The 18365-nt window shown below is 33.8% G+C and overlaps 1 protein-coding gene across 1 annotated transcript in view; it reads left to right on the forward strand.

Annotated features, from left to right (window-relative positions):
* Window positions 1-11400: 11400 nt before the first annotated feature.
* Window positions 11401-18365, forward strand: part of LOC141528834 (uncharacterized) — a 141497-nt gene continuing 134532 nt past the window's right edge. Inside the window, exon 1 of the mRNA XM_074245087.1 lies at window positions 11401-11450. The gene's annotated coding sequence lies outside the window, so the exon portion shown is untranslated. The remainder of the gene's footprint in view (window positions 11451-18365) is intronic.

The following is an 18365-nucleotide window of genomic DNA, read 5'->3' on the forward strand; positions in this document are numbered from 1 at the left end:
AGTACACACGAGATGTCGGAATGTCTTTTGGGTTGGATAAGTGTGCGGTCGTACATCTGACGAGGGGTAAGTGCTCTGATACGGGGGATGATGTCGAGTTAGTAGATGGGAGCGTCTTAAGACAATTAGACGCCGGAGAGTTGTATAGATACCTAGGAATGGAAGAGCACCGTATGCATGCGGTCTCTGAAGTCCGAGCAACTCTCCAGAGCGAGTATGTTAGGAGACTCCGGAAAATTTGGTCCTCCGAACTTTCCGGCAAAAATAAAGACTCAGCTACTAATATGCTCGCTGTCCCAGTCTCACTATACTCTTTCGGTGTCCTGAATTGGGCCCGAAAGAATTTACGCGATCTTGATATTAAAACCCGTAAGATCATTAATATGAATCGGAGCATGCACCCCAATTCATCTGTCGCCAGATTATACCTCTCCCGGTCCATCGGTGAGAGAGGTTTGCAGAGTTTGGAGCGGCTTCACGACCGTTTGGTCCTGGGTTTAGCACACGAAGTTGTCAATTTCACTGCAGACGAGGATGACTTTCTTATGCAAATTGTATATAAACATGAAAATGCGCATAAGGGGTCATTCTTGTATAAGACAGCAATATATGCGGCAAGAACCCTTGGTCTTGGAGAGGTAAACGCTCTTATGGAACTCCGAAAGGAGGAATTTAAGAGCGTCATCAGGAACTTGTCCACCTAGCTGACGGTTTCCTTCTTAAAGTCAGTTGGCCTGATGTCCGAGACTGAAGGGTTCATATTTGCCTGCTACGATGGTGTCATTAACACTCTCGAGTACCGTAGCAAAGTGCTCCAGGTGCAGCTTCCGGATACGTCCTATAGGGCGTGTAAACAACATCCGGAGACGCTCATGCATCTTTTGTCAGAATGTCCTGTGCTGGCGAGAGGTACATATATCCAGCGTCACAATGCTGCCCTGAGAGTACTTTACTACTATCTTCGTCATTGCAACGGTATTGACGTGACACCAGTGCTGCCTTATCTGCCAGGAGATATTCTCCAGGTTGTTAAGAATGACATTTGCAAAATGTATAGGAAGATGCCATTTGCAATAACCCGGCGAATAGATCACAACAAACCTGATATTATGCTCTTCGACAAGACCACTCGTGACATGTATGTCATTGAGCTCTCGGCCCCGGTTGAATACAACATATCAGCCAAAGAAGAGCACAAAAGACAAATATATCAGGATCTCCTGTTTGAAATTGGCAAATTTTACCCAGGTTACCGTGTCAAGCTTGTCGTCCTGATTGTTGGCGTCCTTGGAGGGATGAAACAGTCTTCTGTATCCTCACTTGCCAAAGTTCCAGCTTGCTCATCAAAAGCTGAGTTCTTGGCAGTCAGGATGCAGAAGGCTGAAATATATATATATTTTGACGTTATTTTAACGACCGGGGTCTATTTACAATGAACGTCACTAGCGCCAACGAATTTTTGTTAATTTAAGCTGATATTTCGAGGCCTAATAGCATAGAAAATATAATTTTAAGGTAGAAAATATAATTTTAAAAATAAATGTTTTGTGAGTTTAGTGAGTGTTGATGCCGAGTAACTAAGTGTTATAGTTTTAGAGTGAATTTAGAGAATTTATGTTACAGTTGAGATTTTGGAATTTTTAAGGGTAGAGTCAGTGTTTCGAGTCAAGTTCTGAAATATATTACGGTCAAGTCATTTAAGGTTTATATTGAGTTATTTTGAGTTCTGAATTTTTAGTTTTGGTTTTTTAGTAGATTTCATAGAAATCTAACTATTGCATGGGTCCTCATGACGGATTTTTTGAAAAATTTTGCTATATTACGACTATACTCGTCGAGCTGAGTCGGAAAAAGCATATGATTCAAATATATATATAAGGTATAACGCGGCTTGTCACGACGAGAGCGTCGTCAATTTACAACGGATCTTCTCTAAACTCAACATACTTATCCTACAGATAGATACCAAAGTCAAGTTCGAAGATGAGCTTAATCGGTCAAGTAATTTAGAAATGCCAGGATTTTAAAATTTTCAAAATCATAAAAATTCATATTTCTTCACTTTCTTACTTGTATAACTTTTGAATGGGATAACTTCTCGAATTTCTGTAAGTCTTATCTGGAAGCTCTTTAAATAAGCTTCAATTTGAGTACCATATTATATGTATAATCTCAAAATTATCGCCTATTCCGCTATGCTAAGTATGAAATTTGCTGTTGCATTCGTTTTACCAAATGTCATCCAAAACTTATCGTTGTGGTTTGAAAATTTTAATTTTTTCTGATTAATAAGAAATTATTATTATCATTATCAATCAAATGAAATCTACTTCCATTTCGGCTGCCGAATGGTCTTTTTGAGGTTGCAGAGGACGTGGGTAAGTCAGTGTTACCGTGGAGCGGGACTATAAGTCACCCGATTTCATTTGACGTTAGACACCAGTCTAACCCTTTGAGACTTCCAGGTGGAATGCCGTAGTCTGGTTGAGATGCCAGCGCTCTGACGTAGAGGGACATGACGAAAGCATATGGAATGAGTTTAAGTTTTCGATAAAGTTTACGCTTTAGCTAGTTTTGATAATTTCTCGCGAACAAAAATTATCTACTTTTCTTTGGAATGTTACGTTTACGTTTTGAGTTTTTGAGACTGAAAATCGAAAAAATACCGAAGTGTAATTTAGAATTTTAGTGAGAAGTAAGTTCCCTTATAATCCCGAGCAAATTTCAATAATAAATTGAAAATTTTGATTATAAATTGGCGTCTAACGTCTGGAAGCAGGGAACACTATAACGATCGAACACCTGTATCGACTTTGAAAAATCTGATTATCAATTGGTGCCCAACGTGAGGCAGGTCAAAATTCTGATTATAATATATATCTAATATATAAAATTCTCGTGTCACAGTTTTCGTTGCCATACTCCTCCGAAACGGTTTGACCGATTCTTATGATATATTGTGAGCATATTGAGTATGTCTGAGAATCGGCCAACATCTATTTTTCATCCCCCTAAATGTTAAGTGTAGTCCACCCCTAAATTTTTTTTTATTTTTTAGACAAAATTCTTAGTTTTTATTTTTTTATGATACAGCATACAAATATACATACAATCCTAAATTTTCATCCCTCTACGATCAACCCTTATTTTTTATTTGTTAATTGTAAACTTTAATTTTTTGGCAATAATGTGTTTTTATATTGTCATGACTTAGAATAAATAATTTCATATTACTCTTAATTTTTCACCCCTCTACAATCAACCCCTATTTTTTATTTGTTTATTATGAACTTTAATTTTTCTGGCAAGTATTATATTTTTATTTTGTCATGACTTAGAATAAACAAAATCCATATTACTCTCAATTTTCACCCTTCTACAATCAACCCCTATTTTTTAATAGAATTTTATATTTTCTAACCCCGGTCAATAGCTGATCAACAGGGTTTCGTTTTGCCAACTCCGCTTGGGAGGAGCATAATAGCAAGTTTCGTCGAGTGCAATTTTTCAAATACATTTTAAAAGTAAACATTAAAACAACATTATAAATTTGTTTAAAAGTTATTTAGAAAAATAAGTAAAATTTTCAAATATATAATTAATTTAATCAAACTTATCATAAATATTGAAGGTACAATATTACTTTGTCTTTGTTATGATCCAACATTAATGATACAGTAATACTGTATCTTTGTTATGATCCAACATTTATAATATTTAATACATTTATAATCCACAATTTTTACAAAAAAAATTGTATACTCCATTGCACAAAAAGATTAATATTGTTGACTAATAGTTTCAGAATTCGTTGTATATACAATAAATAAATTTGATTTTCATAGAATTTTTTAACCGGAGCTTAGTTAGGGCACTTCCGCTGATAATTCAAAATTTTGCCGGAAGTGCCCAATTAAACTTCCTGCTAAAAAATTCTATGAAAATAAAATCTATCGTCTTACCCCAAAATATCTTAGGAATGGCCTAAACACAGCTGATTTCAAAATCGGAACTGAAAATTCCAATTTTAAAAGGTCCATCAAGGAAGTTACATTTTGGCATACCCTAATATATATATATAAGACCTAGAGACTTGAAATTTGGCAGGAATATTACTTTTGCCGAGTAGAGGTCAGATAAGAACGGATTTCACAAAATTTTACCTTTAAGAGGGCTTGCAAGGGCGCTAACAATGAAAAATTCCCGTTTTTATACTATAGCTCCTATCGATTTCAAATTTAGAAGGAATCTTTTGTAAGAGATGTGGAAATAATCTATAAACGAATTTTACGATATCTCACCTCACGGAGGGTTGCAGAGGTGGGTGTTAAAAATCAAAATTTTTAATTTTTTAATTATAACTCCTACAGACTCAAAATTTTGTAGGAATTTCTCCCACCAGTTATAAATGCCTGTCCCACCAGTCACAAAAAAAAAATTATGTGGTGTCGTGGGACACCAGGTAGGAACGAAGTTCCTTCGGCTAATGTAGAATCGACTCAATATGCAAGAAAAAAATCGTGCTCAATTATATGTAGGTTTCCTTGATTTTTTTCTCTTAAATTTTGCTGATTAGATTGTATTTAAGTACAGGAAAGTATTTAGGGAATTCAGTATTTTAGGAAATAATAAAATAAATTACGTCAAATAAAAAAAAAATTGTAATCCTCATTATCAACTAAAATAACAAAATATATCTCTTTATTTTTGTTTGATAACATGAAATCACGTAGAAATATGAGTTCATGAATTCATGAGTATATCGCGTGCCTAAAGGTAAAAGGGCACATTTTTTTTTATTGCCAATTAAGTAGTAGACACATTCTACACATTCTACAATTCTAGAATTCAAAATTTTGGTGATCTAAAGGTAAAAGGGCGTATAATTTTTTTTGGCCCGGTTTAGAAAAGAACATATTTGTAGTTTAAAAATGTGAAAAAAACTTTCTGTGGTAGTACCGGCGTAAAACCTCAACTGTACAATTTTTTAAAGTTAAAAAAGAAAATATATCCACAAAACAATAAAGTACGCGCGATTATTTTCTCGCTTTTCATTTTAAGAAATAGTTATTATAAAATTTGAAGACATGAACAATTATCATGAAATTATAATGTTTGAAGAAAAACTAGGAATTTTAAAATATTCAAATGTTATAATTTTACAATATTACAATGCTTAAAAAAAAGCGGGAAATATCAAAATATTTTAATGTTATCTGTCATTGTGATTTTTTTTATTACTTAATTTTTACGTAATTTGTTTTTGATTCATTTATTTTCTATTTGTTTATATTGAACTTTGTAAATGGTGCTGTTATTTGAGCATAACTCGTCTTGTGAAACTATTATTTAACATTTGTTATCAAAACTACAATTTTTTTTATGCGCCCTTTTATCTTTAAGTAGTACTTTTCTTAAAGCTGAAAGGGCGAATATCTTGATACAGATTTTTACGTTTCAGACAATTTTAAAACGAATGGCAAAAAAAAATTTTTTTATACGCCCGTTCACCACAAATCCCTATTAACCCTTAGCTATAAGCCTTTTTACCTCTAAGCACGTGATATACTATGCATTGGCGGGGTGGAGTGGTAATGGAGAGAGAAGAAATGAGAGAACGAAAAGAAAGAGGGAAAAAGATAAGATATTATACACTACTCGCTGTGTATACGACTGCAGCGCCTGCGCACGGCTAATTTAACGCTTTTTTTTCCACGCTTTCTTTCTTACGGTTTTACTCTCATATTTTTTTCAATTAGATCTCCCAGCAAAATCCCTATCTCTTCCAAGCCTGCGTAAGGAACTTCGTTCCAAAAATTTTTTTAATTATTCCTACGCAGATAATCAGTCTAATTCTTCATAATATTGAATGTTTGTAGGATGAATTTTGTATTGAAAGGGAAGTATTTTTTAAAAGTTTAGTGGTCGAACTGAAAGTCGACTTTAAGTATACCGCGGTAAGAGAGAAGGATTTTTCGATGTCCCACCAGTCACCCTCAGTCAAACAATAATTACCAGAAACTTCGAGGTAATCGAGGTTTTTGACAAAATGATGTTGTTAATTAGTTATTCTTCTATAATATAAGATACATTTTACTATAGTACAGATTTCAGTCACATAATTGTAGCTTATAATTGATGGATTATCAGAGTCAAATGTCCCACCAGTCACCATAGAATGCCCCTAATCAGCTCTTAACCGTAAGAAACTACATCGATCGACTCGAAGGTAGATTTTGAAAAATCTCAAAAAAACTACAAAAAAAAATTTCTTCAAATGAATTATTTTTTAAATTACTTTCAACAGCTTTATTAGTTGATTTTAGAAACTAATTAAGGTACCCGCGAGTAATAAGGCCTGACGGGTGATTAGGCCTAAGTGATAGAAATGCTATTTAAAATAACTGCTTCCGGTAAAGACTTCTCTAGTAGAAGCGTCTAACATAAAAATGCCGCTACAAGACTATAGAATGCCGATAAAACGTTCCTTGTCTTCTATATTTCATCATCCGTCGTATGCTAAAGTAGCGCAGAAGAATTCCTAAAAAATGATTTGAGTAAATGGTAAACATTTTTTATAATTTTATATTTAGTGATTTAGAATCATTGTTCTTAAAAAGTTTTGTTTCTCAATTTAAGTGATGATTGATCTCTAATACCAATCTTATTAAGTATAGTATAATAGGGTGTGCCACAATTCAATTTCCGTGAAGAACCTTGTAAAATTGAAATTTTGAGTTCCGCTTTTAGCAGGAGCTGTGTTTAGGCATTTCCTAAGATATTTTGGTGTGAGACCATTTATTCGATTTTCATAGAATTTTTTAACAGGAGTTTAGTTAGGGTACTTCCGCTGAAATTTCAAACTTTTGCCCAAACACAGCTCTTGCCAAAAGCGGAACTCAAAATTCTAATTTTAAAAGATTTTTCATGAAAATTGAATTTTAGCACACCCTTATAGTATAACTATTTACAGTATGTATAACCCGCAGGCCTTATTACCCTACCGTAGGAAAATAAGGCCTATTCGCAAGGTTTTTGAAAAATTTAATTTTGTATTTGTTTATGGTGAAAATTACCATTACTCCATTATATTTAATGGCTAATGTATTAATTTAAAAATTAATGATACATTGCAATAATTAAATGCAATATTTTCGATTTTTTTCAAAATCTCCCTTAGCTAGGCCTTATTACCTGCCGGTACCTTAACTCTTAACATTAAAAAACCACGTTGATCGCTACCAGCCCGATCGAAATCGGTTGATTTGTTCGTGAGTTATCGTTGTTGAAAGAAAACCGAAAAAAGTGTTTTTTTGGAACTACTTCAAGATTTCTAGTTTAATTAAAAAATTCTCCATGAAGCTTGAAAAACTACGTCGAATGCTGCCAACCGCGTAATAATCGGTTGATTAATTAAAACGTTATTGTGGTTTGAATATTGAAAATGTAGTGTTTTATCAAGTTTCTGTTAGATTTTTGAGCTTGGAGAAATCAAAATGATTCGAAAATCATATCTTAGAGCTCGAAGAGCTCAAAAACGTAAGAAGTGAAATTTTGAAAGCTCAAGTATGGAACGAGTGGAAAGTTGTAGGGATGGCCTATTGGGTCAACAGTTTTCCTAATTTTTTTTTTGTTTTTATTTAATACTATTTTTTATTATTTGATTTTATTTTTTCGTTAATTTGTTTTTTTATTTTTTTGGAGCGTTTTTTAATGTGAAGAGGTTTTTTTTAATTGGTAGATCTGTTAAGTCAAGGGGGAAGAAGATGTCGGAGTTTAATACATTAGTCACACATAACCCTTAACATGACTTCACACTCGCCTTAATAGTAATTATTATTAGCAATTATTAATTATTAAAAATCGTACAAAATACTTATAAATACAACCGATATTCGGCTTGCCTAATTCAAGACAAATAAGATTCGAATTGGGTTAGCCTAAGTTCGAAAAGCCAAGTTCGATCCAAACTGGCAAAATTTAGGTTATCGTTACTTGAAACCAGTTTGGTATTCCTATGATATATCAGGCTTAAGGAATCCATGAGACTTTCCTAGTTACGTCCAAGTTTGGCAACCAGAACTTCAGCAATTATTCATGGTTACCGTTATTACAAATCAATCCGGCATTTCCATAATATGCCGGGTTTCGGCAATGCCACACAATTTCAGGATCACAACCAAATTTGGAATATTTTCGGCATACCAATTTTCATTCTGCCTACCTTGGTTTTTATGAGATGCAACCTAGGCAAGCAAGCCAAACTTTTTCCTCACTAATTCTTCGGCATTCCTCACTACAATTTCTAGTCGGTAGTTTTACTATTAGACATACTATTAGTATGCTTGATTTGCATGAACTCACGGTTACCGAAGATTTGCCAAAGTTTTGTTTGCCAAATTTGGGCGTGGCTAGGAAAAATTAAGGCAGTTCGAAGTTTGACATACTATTGGTATGCCTGACTTGCATAACCTACAGTAACCAAAGATTTGCCGAACTTTGGCTTGCCTATAGTGGAATTGATAAGGCGTGAATTAGGCTTGCCAAAGTTCGGAATGCCAAACATGCCCCGGATTGATTGTTCGGCAATGCCTCACGAAATTTCTAGTCGGGAAAAACGTCAAAATCGGTTGATTGGTTCGAGAGATATCGTTGATGAAAAATTTGGGAACTAGTGTTTTTTTTCACATAACTCAGACATTTCTTTTGGATTATTTTCTTTACTAAAAAAACTGCTTCGAATGCCACTAAGCAAGTGAAATTGGACAACGCGTTTAAAAATTATAGCTATCTAATAATTCTTTTGAGCTTAAAGAGCTCAAAAAATGAATAGTATTTCGAGCATTACGCTCGTTAATAAGCGGGAAGTTCCACGAATCGACTGCAGGGTTAACTATTTTCTAGATTTTCGGATGAAAAAATTCAATATTGAAAGCCGAAATTACTTTAAAGAAATATAGAAAGTGATACCAAATGAGACAATGACACTACACAAAAAAAAAAGGTTTACTTGAGCCAAGAAAATAATTTTCTTCCTAATTATTTTCTCGAGCAAAAAAAAATTTTTTTTTTGACAAGAAATATCACTCATTCCAACAAAATTAATTCTCTTGCTTTAAGAAATACGTATCTTGATCCAAAAAAATTTATTTAAGTTAAGAAAATTTTCTTATTTTGAGAAAATTCAGACTCTTGCTCCAAAAAATTTAGTTCTTGATAGAAGTATATTTTCTTGTCTTGAGAAAGTTTCTCTTTTGCTCTAAAAAATTAAATATCTGCATAGAAGTAAATTTTCATTGATTAGCATGTCAAATGAAAAGATTAAATAATACTGAATCATTTTTTGTTCATATAATATGTACAATTGTATGCTAAAACAATATAAAATGGGTCTCAATTATTCAAGGGAAAAGTTTTCTCACAGTGAGAAAATTTTTTTCTCAGCTGAAGTAGGTGGCGCTGCTTTCCTAAAGTATCTAAAAATCTTGATCAAATACAAAAATTTATTGTTCCAAGTATTTATAATAATTTAGATTAAGAAAAAATTACTTCCACCAAGAATAAAATTTCAAGAAAAATTTTTACTTCGGCCAACACAACTTCGGTCTTCCTTCAGGCAACCGAAAATTTTCTTGAGCCAAGAATTTTGTTCTTCAGTCAAGAAATTTTTCTTTCTATGTAGATCTTACGATTGATGATTACAATAATTTACTAAAGTTTGCCTAAAAATATCGAACAAGCTGTAAATTTTTAATGAGACACAAAAAAATCGTGATAAATGTTATGAACTCTATAACAAAGTAGATCAAATTTGATAATAATTTAGGCTATACAAATTACTTTTTGCATCAAGATTAATTTATTACAAATTTTTGTCACCCTTTGATGCATTTATTTGTAATTCACAAAGTGAAACGTTGATAAAATTAGTAATTTAATTGTTCATAACATAAATCTTTGACTTGAACAGTAATAATACAATTGTTTTCCTCATTTTGTTAACGATTATATTGTATGATCGAGATACAGCCGTAATACAAATGAAATTTAATCAAATTCATCGGTAAAATAAAAAAATATAAAATGAGACGGAAAAAGTATAACAAGACGTTAGGTTCTTTTGTCATATTATTATTAGTTTTGTTATTGTATTTTTAATAGTGATGACATAAACAGACAATGAACCTACGGAAGTTCAAGCCTATGATTTATCCATGAATTTTATTATGTATATAATCCGTCGTTATTTTCGTTTATATTTTTTTTACAAAATAGGTCATTAACATCAAATACCAATGAATTATTTCAACACATGTTAACTGTAGTATTTATTTTTCTGTCAATATAACTTTACTATCACACAAATTAATCACCATCGAATATGTTTTTGTAATCATAAATATAACAATGTTCACAATTTGACAAAAAAAAATCATTTGTAGGATTTTTTTTTTTTTTTCACTTTTTTATAAAACAAAAGTTATCATTTTTTTAAATCTAAATTTAGGAGATTCATTTGGAGTGCTTCAAACGGCGTTTCGATTGGCTGATATGCTCACAAGTTATGATAGGTTTACACTCACACACGTCCACATACATATCACATGATTGTTAATTTTCACAGCAGGAAGTCATTAATAAATCGATTGCGAAAAAAAAATTTATCTGCAGATCGATTACGATTATAATATGACATTTTCAGAATCAAGATATCGAATTAGTTTCCATTCATTCTGGCGTTTTAAGTGAAAAATCATGCCGAGGGATTTTAGTCCTGCTTATAATGAAATGAATTATTAGTAACGAATTTAGCAATTAATTTAATATCAGTTAATGTTAATTATTTCCAGTTGTAAAACAAAAGTGAAATTTGAAAAAATGGGTATTGTTTAAAACATTGCCCTCATACGGTCACTTAGAAACCGTTAAATTTTTATGAGTAGTTTAAAGAAAAGAGGGTTCAAGTACTTGTAAGAAAAATCAAGAGGTCAAGAGAACAAACCAGCATCTTCTTGATAAACACCTCTCGTTCAACATAAACAGATAACATCGCATTTTTTAATTGTTTTTTTAACGAAAGAAAAAATTAAACAATGAACTTCAAACTCAAGTTTTCCGTTTTATGTGTTTTAACATTCCAATATTATTTGCTTATTATCATAGCTAGTATTGACTAATGAGAACTATACAATGGCGTCCGGAAAAAATTAGAAAATAATTAATCTAACTCTGATTGTTAAATGTAGTTGATTTTATTGCATGAAACATTGATAAAATAGTAGTACTTGAAAAGAAAATTAAAGAAACAGAATTCTAGATTGAAGTGTGAGTGATTATACTATGAAAATAATAAAAGAAGGATAATAAAGGTAAAGAGCAAGGACAGAAAAATAATGAGGCTGTACTACTTACCTTCGGTGAGCGCATAAGAAGTTGACCCTACGATATAGGTGAGTGACCCCTGCGCGACAACACTGCACTATCGATTTACGTCCACGTGGTTCACTGCACCTTACACTATGATGTATTTTTTTTTTTTTTTTTTTTTAAGTACTCTAAATAGTTTCATAAAACTTTGATTTTACTGTTAAACATTTTGCTTTACAATGTTTTTATTCACAAAACAGTCTTAAATGTCAAAAAAAATATGAATAACCGAATAAATTGAATAAACGTTATTTATTTTTGAGTTTGTGGGATTCTATGGTACACAAAAATGTTAAAAATATTCTAAATACAAATTAACAAATGTTGAAACTTTAAATTCGTTATCGCACCATTTATCTGTGAGTAATGCGGAGCTTCCTGAGCTTATTAATGGAACACTATACTCGAACACTATAAGAGTTTTCGATTAATATTCGTAAAGATTCGATGATTCTCGGGAATTTTCGTCTACAGAGTTGCTCTGTTGTACGCCACCCCCCCCCCCGTATGGTAGAAGAATGAAAATTTTAATAACTTTACGAGAATCACAGATAATAAATTGTGCGTTATATAAAGAATGGATTAATTTATCAACAAATGTTTTTCAAAACAATATAAAAAGTTATTAATGGGCAAGTGAGATTGGTACTTTCGTTTATACAGATTTAATAATTAAAGATATTCTGGTAGTATGATTGAATAAAGATAAAGTAACTTAGTAACAAAAATCGAGCGGACCTATATAACTATTCAAAAGGTTTTTAACAGGTTTCTAGGAATTATAAAAATTCTTAAATCAACTGTCATCTCGACTTAAAAGCTTTTTTCAATGTTCAATTTTTTTTTTTTTTTTTTTTATTATTATGTTAAAATGAAAATGAAAGATTTTCTGAGAGTAAAATTCTGCTGCAATAAGTTTGAATAAAAAAAAATTTGAAAAACGGTTGACACTAAAAACCATCTCTGCAACTTCCCGCTAAGTTCAGTTATTACGCGCTTGCAATGTTGCCGCTTTTGCGATGTTTTTGAGCTCTTCATATTCAAAAATTTATTGTCTTATTTTGAGCTCTCCAAGGTCAAAAATAAGCTGTTTGATACTTTAGAGCTCTTCGAGCGCAGAAATCTAATAAAAGTTTGATGAAAAACGATTTTTTTCATTTTCTAACTGCTATAACATTTAATTTAGTAAACCGATTTTCACGCGGTTTGCAGCAATCGATGCAGTTTTTTGAGTACTATAAACAATATGTTATCATAATTTGATTAGATGTAATATGTTAGAGTTTTGAGATAGAAAATTCCTTTTTTTCGATTTCTTTCGTCCACGATATCTCACGAACGAATGAACCGATTTTGACGCGGTTGGCAGTGGTCGACGTCGTTTTTGAAGGTTGAAAGCTGATTAGTTTTAAGAATCGATCGGTAGAGCTGTTTAAAAGTTATTCCAAAAAAACCACTTTTAAAAAAATTTCTATTTGCAGTCATTTCGAGATTTCTTGGAATCTCCCTGTCCAAATCGGTTCAAATTTATAGGAAATCTAAGTTTGGTGGAACTTAATCGAATGCCACCAACCACGTGTCGATCGATTGAGCCGCTCAAAAGTTATAAGAGGGTCACACACACACACACACACACACACACACACACACACACACACACACACACACACACACACACACACACACACACACACACACACACACACACACACACACACACACACACACACACACACACACACACACACACACACACACACACACACACACACACACACACACACACACCTACTAACATACAGGCATAGTGACACCCTCTCAGGAACCCTCGAAATGGCTTCCTAGGACCTTAAAACGTCGAGATCTGTTGAAAACTCGATTTTATCAAAACGGGGTAAAACTAATAACTTCCCGATTTTTGAAAATTTTTAATTTTCTTAGCGGAAAGTTAAAAATTCTAATTGTAGAAAAAAATTTTCTTAGAAATTGACAAGCTTTGAATAATAAGCTTAAAAAAATCCATCAAAATATTTAATGAATTTTTCTAATTACGAATGTGATGAAAAGAAAATTTCTCCAATGTCCCGATGAAAAAAGACTTCGTCTAATCATATATAATCATGCACAAGCGTCTATATAGAATCAGATCCAAAAATTGGCCAGGTCTAATCACAAATAACTCGATGAAACAGATGTGTTCATATATGATCATCTATAATCACTCATTTATGATCAGATCCATAAATTGGCCAGGTCTAATCATACATAAATTGATCTGTTTATATATGAACAGATATGTTTATATATATATATATATATATATATATATATATATATATATATGATCACATCCAGAAAATAGTCAGATCTAATCATATCTTATTATATTTTGTATAAAAATATCTTGATTAGACTTGACATGACCATATCAAGATGTAGACAAACCCGAAGCATTAATTAAATTGATGAATAAAGTTATTATTGTAATAAAGTTGATACAAAATTCATTTTAGTGGTTAGTACAACTTTAATCATAAATAGATACAGTCTGTAATAGAGTACAAAATTCCTACTCTTTTTGGAACTTAACATTTCAAAGTCAAGTATCTAGAAAAGGAGCAATTGTAGGGGATCTTACACACATTCATGCATGAACACATACACACAAGTCAAACTTCACATACTGCACACCAGTGGGGACAACTCAACTATACAAAAATTACCGACTAAGACCTTCTCCGTACGGTTGGCAGTTGAATTATTATTATTTTTACTAATCTAACCATAGACGATATACATACATGTGATGCTATCATAACAATAAAGTAACTAATTATTTTTGTATTACTAATTAATAAGTGTGACAAATAAAGAGATTGTTGCTGTGTACACGCGTTTCCAATTAATTATATGAATAGTATAAATAAGTGGGAATATATATATTTATCAACCCTCACAATTGGTGGCCCCGAACGCTTGATCAAATTCAGCAACATTTCAGCAAAACCATTTCGTAATCCTCATTAATTTAGCATTACCACCAAAAATTTCGCTATTAATGTCAGTGATGCATACTCTTTCGCTTTTCAACCTGGGGATTTCCCTGGAAGACACAGCGAAAGACGAATCAGTCAAGGATAACAACAGTGAAAAGGATATGACATCGGTATCTCCGCAAAATAAGACGAATAACGAGCAAACGAAGTCCCCGGCAAAAACACAAACTAGATACAGCAATGAGCAACCACCAACGAACGGTAACTGGTTTCTCATATAGGCCCTCCGATTATCATCCAACGTATCAGCAATACCCAGTTCAGATACGCATTCATATTCCTACATCAAGCAGAAACAACGAGACGCTCAACTTGAATGCTCAAGCGTACAATAATTGTTCACTAACCTACGCGTACTCGCTAATGTACTACCCGGAAAATGTTCCACCGATGCAAAATATGCAATCTAGACAACCACCACCAGTTCTGAATCCACCGATGCAGGTAATCTCATCTGGATTACCACCGCCACGACCACCACCAGCTGTCAACTGGCAAAGCATGGCTCAACGGACAGGCGCTCCACAACTTAATCTCCCACCGAGACCAGCAAGGTTAGACAGGAACGATCTTCCGTCATTCTGGCCCCAGCACGCTAAGCTATGGTTCAGCGCAGCAAAGTCAGCCTTCTCCAGCAAAGTCAGCCTTCTCCAGCAAAGCAGTGGTAGATGATGACGAAAAATTTCGGGCAGTTATTACCAAGCTCGAGCAAGAACATCTTATCGCAATCGAGCAACTGGTAACAAACCCACCAGGACAAAACAAATGTCTGGCGATTAAAACTGCACTGATAAATTCATTACTCATTATCTCGAGATGAGAGCTTCAGAACTCTCGTATCTGGACTGTCACTAAAAGGTCGACGACCATCGGAATTATATGCTAAAATGTGCAAGTTTGAACTGAGACGGGAACAAAAGCAAAAGGTACGTTTAGTAACGTTTTTGTGCAATCGATCTCTGCGGTAAATTTTAACAATAAATTTGTAGACATTTTAAAAGAATTTCCCGAGCTGTTGGGAAATCCTACTAACAGTACAGCAGCGAAAAATCCTTTTAGACACCATATCAAAACCACGAGACCGCCATGCGCACAGCGTGTTCGACAGCTCCACCCAGAGCTACTCAAAAAGGCCAAGGAGGAATTACAAATCATGCTTGATATGGGCATTATGAGACCTTCTAGCAGTCAATGGGTCAGCCCGCTATACATGGTGCCAAAGAAAAATGGTGATTGGCGACCTTGCAGAGATTTTAAAAAACTGAACGAACGAATCAAGCCAGAGCAGCATCCAATTTGATTATTAACAGACTGTACTTGGTTTTTTGCAGGGAATAAAATATTTTCTAAGATCGATCTGATACGAGTAGCCATATACGAGTAGCCGAAGAAAATATACCTAAGACGGCTATAATCGCGCCATTTGGACTCTTTGAGTCAGTCTACTTACCCTATGGTCTACAAAACGCAGCTCAGTTTTTCCCGAGACACATCAATGAAGTAATTCGAGGACTGAAAATCGTCTTTGCTTTTATCGATGACATTTTGGTCGCATCCGAGACCGAAAAGGAACATGAGGAACAGTTACGTGCACTTTCCGAACGGCTAAAACTGTACGGCTTGTGCATTTCCCGACAACGCCGACAAGTGCATTTCCGGTGCATCATCGATCGATTTTTTAGGCTATCGACTTTCCGCGGAAGGTGCTTTCCCATTACCGGACCGAGTTCAAACTTTACTCGACTGCAAAAAGCCTGATATAATTGTAAAATTGAGACGCTCCATAGGAGCTGTTAATTTCTACCGCCGCAACATCAAAAATGCAGCCGAAGCACAAGCGCCTGACGCAAAACTAGATCATGTACACATTGATTTAGTTGATCCAATGCCTGAATCCGAAGGATTTCGATATTGCTTACGCATGGTTGATTCGCCAGATGGCCAGAAGCTATCCCTATCAAGGACATCACCACGGAAACAGTAGCTACCGCTTTCTATAATCATTGGATCCTTCAGTTTGGTTGTTTCAAGTTGGTCACCACTGATCAGGGATCTCAATTTGAAAGCTCTCTGTACTAGGCACTACTCAACTTAGTCGGAGGAAAACGTGTTCGCACTACGACTTACCACCCAGCAGCTAATGGACTCATCGAGCATTGGCACGAAGATCCTCCTGATGACCCTCAGTTTTTTCTATAAGATTTTAGAATCCATACAAGAGACGTTAAGCCAGCTCCCGCAGCTCATCATTGCAAAAGAAAAGCTTTCTGCTATAAAGATTTGTCAACATGTATCCACGTTTTCCTAAGACTCGATGCTGTCAAACGCCCTTTGGAGCAACCTTACTCAGGACCAGACCTCGTAAATAAACGTATTCACGATCGTACCTTTAGCATCAACGTCAATGGAAAAGATACAGTCGTCAACGTCGAACACCTTAAACCGACTCACATGAAAACCGCAGTTACCAGAGACAAAGAATCCAGAACCGGCATCAGAAACCTCTGAACAACCTGTCACTGAGAACCTAGTCGTGCCAGTCGAAGTTCATCGACAAACGACTACAACGACTTGCATTGAGGACCCACTAACTCCAAAGATGTTCATTCCAGGACTACAACCGACGCAAACTACCTTTTCACCGACTCTGCAAACGTATCCTACGAAGAAAGTCAAAATTAATCTTCAGAAAAATTAGGTATTCACATTCTACCGAACACCGCTTACCTGATTCTCAGGAGGGTAGTGATGTTGGGGATATACACACACACACACACACACATTCATACATGGATACATACACACAAGTCAAACCTCACACACTATACACCAGCGGAGACAACTCAACTATACAAAAATTTCCGACTGAAACCTTCTCCGTACAGTTGGCAGTTGAATTATTATCATTATTACTAATTTAACCATAAACGATACACATACATGTGATGCTATCATAATAATAAAATAACTAATTAATTTTGTATTACTAATTAATATGTGTGATAAATAAAAAGATTGTTGCTGTATACATGCGTTAACAATTGATTATATGAATAGTATAAATAAGTGGGAAAATATATATATGTTAACCCCCACACAATTCCACGGTTATGCACCATCTATCGAAGACTTTTCATACTAGTTTCAACTGTGCGGAACATGTGATTGCTTCATGGTAATGTCCTTGTCATTAACTAATATGTTGTCAGATTTATAAATATTTCAGTGATTATTTAAATTTTTCCCAAAATTTTCGAATAATTTTAATAATACAGGAATAAAAAACTGAAAATCACATTTCATGATAAATATGTAAACGTTACACAAAAGATTTTTTCATTTGGCATAATATTGCATGAAAAATAAGAATAATATCAATTCTACATTGTATTTAAAGAATTAAAAAAAAATTTTTTTTCTGCCTTCCGGCCGGAAAGTGGCAACTTTCTGGCCGCTGCGCTAAACAAAGTTGCGACATTCCGGCTACGTTGAGCAGAAAAATAGTATACACACCTTGGCCAGTAAATGAGAAAGCCTCAGATCCCATGTTTGTCAACCTCGGCTTCGCCTCGGCCAACAATGACATGTGATCTGAGACTATTCTTATTTTACTGGCCTAGTTATCTAATATACTAATAGTTTTTGTAAATTTTAAATCGGATAAAAAAGTCCGATTGGTTCAACGACAACAGAAATTTTTTTTTTCAAAGTTTCTTAAAAATGTATAGTAATTTAAAAAAAATAAAAAATTTATTTACTTTTATTTAATTACTAAGAAAATTAATTTTACTAACAATTACTAACAAAATTAAGTAGGATTAAATAGCATTTCAAGTAAGAGACATTCAATACTTTTTAATTCACCGCAGAAAATGAAATGGC

Source organism: Cotesia typhae, unplaced genomic scaffold, assembly GCF_013202065.1.
Source record: "Cotesia typhae breed Kobodo isofemale line unplaced genomic scaffold, CoteBio_Ctyphae contig_44, whole genome shotgun sequence".
Taxonomy (NCBI): Eukaryota; Metazoa; Arthropoda; class Insecta; order Hymenoptera; family Braconidae; genus Cotesia; species Cotesia typhae.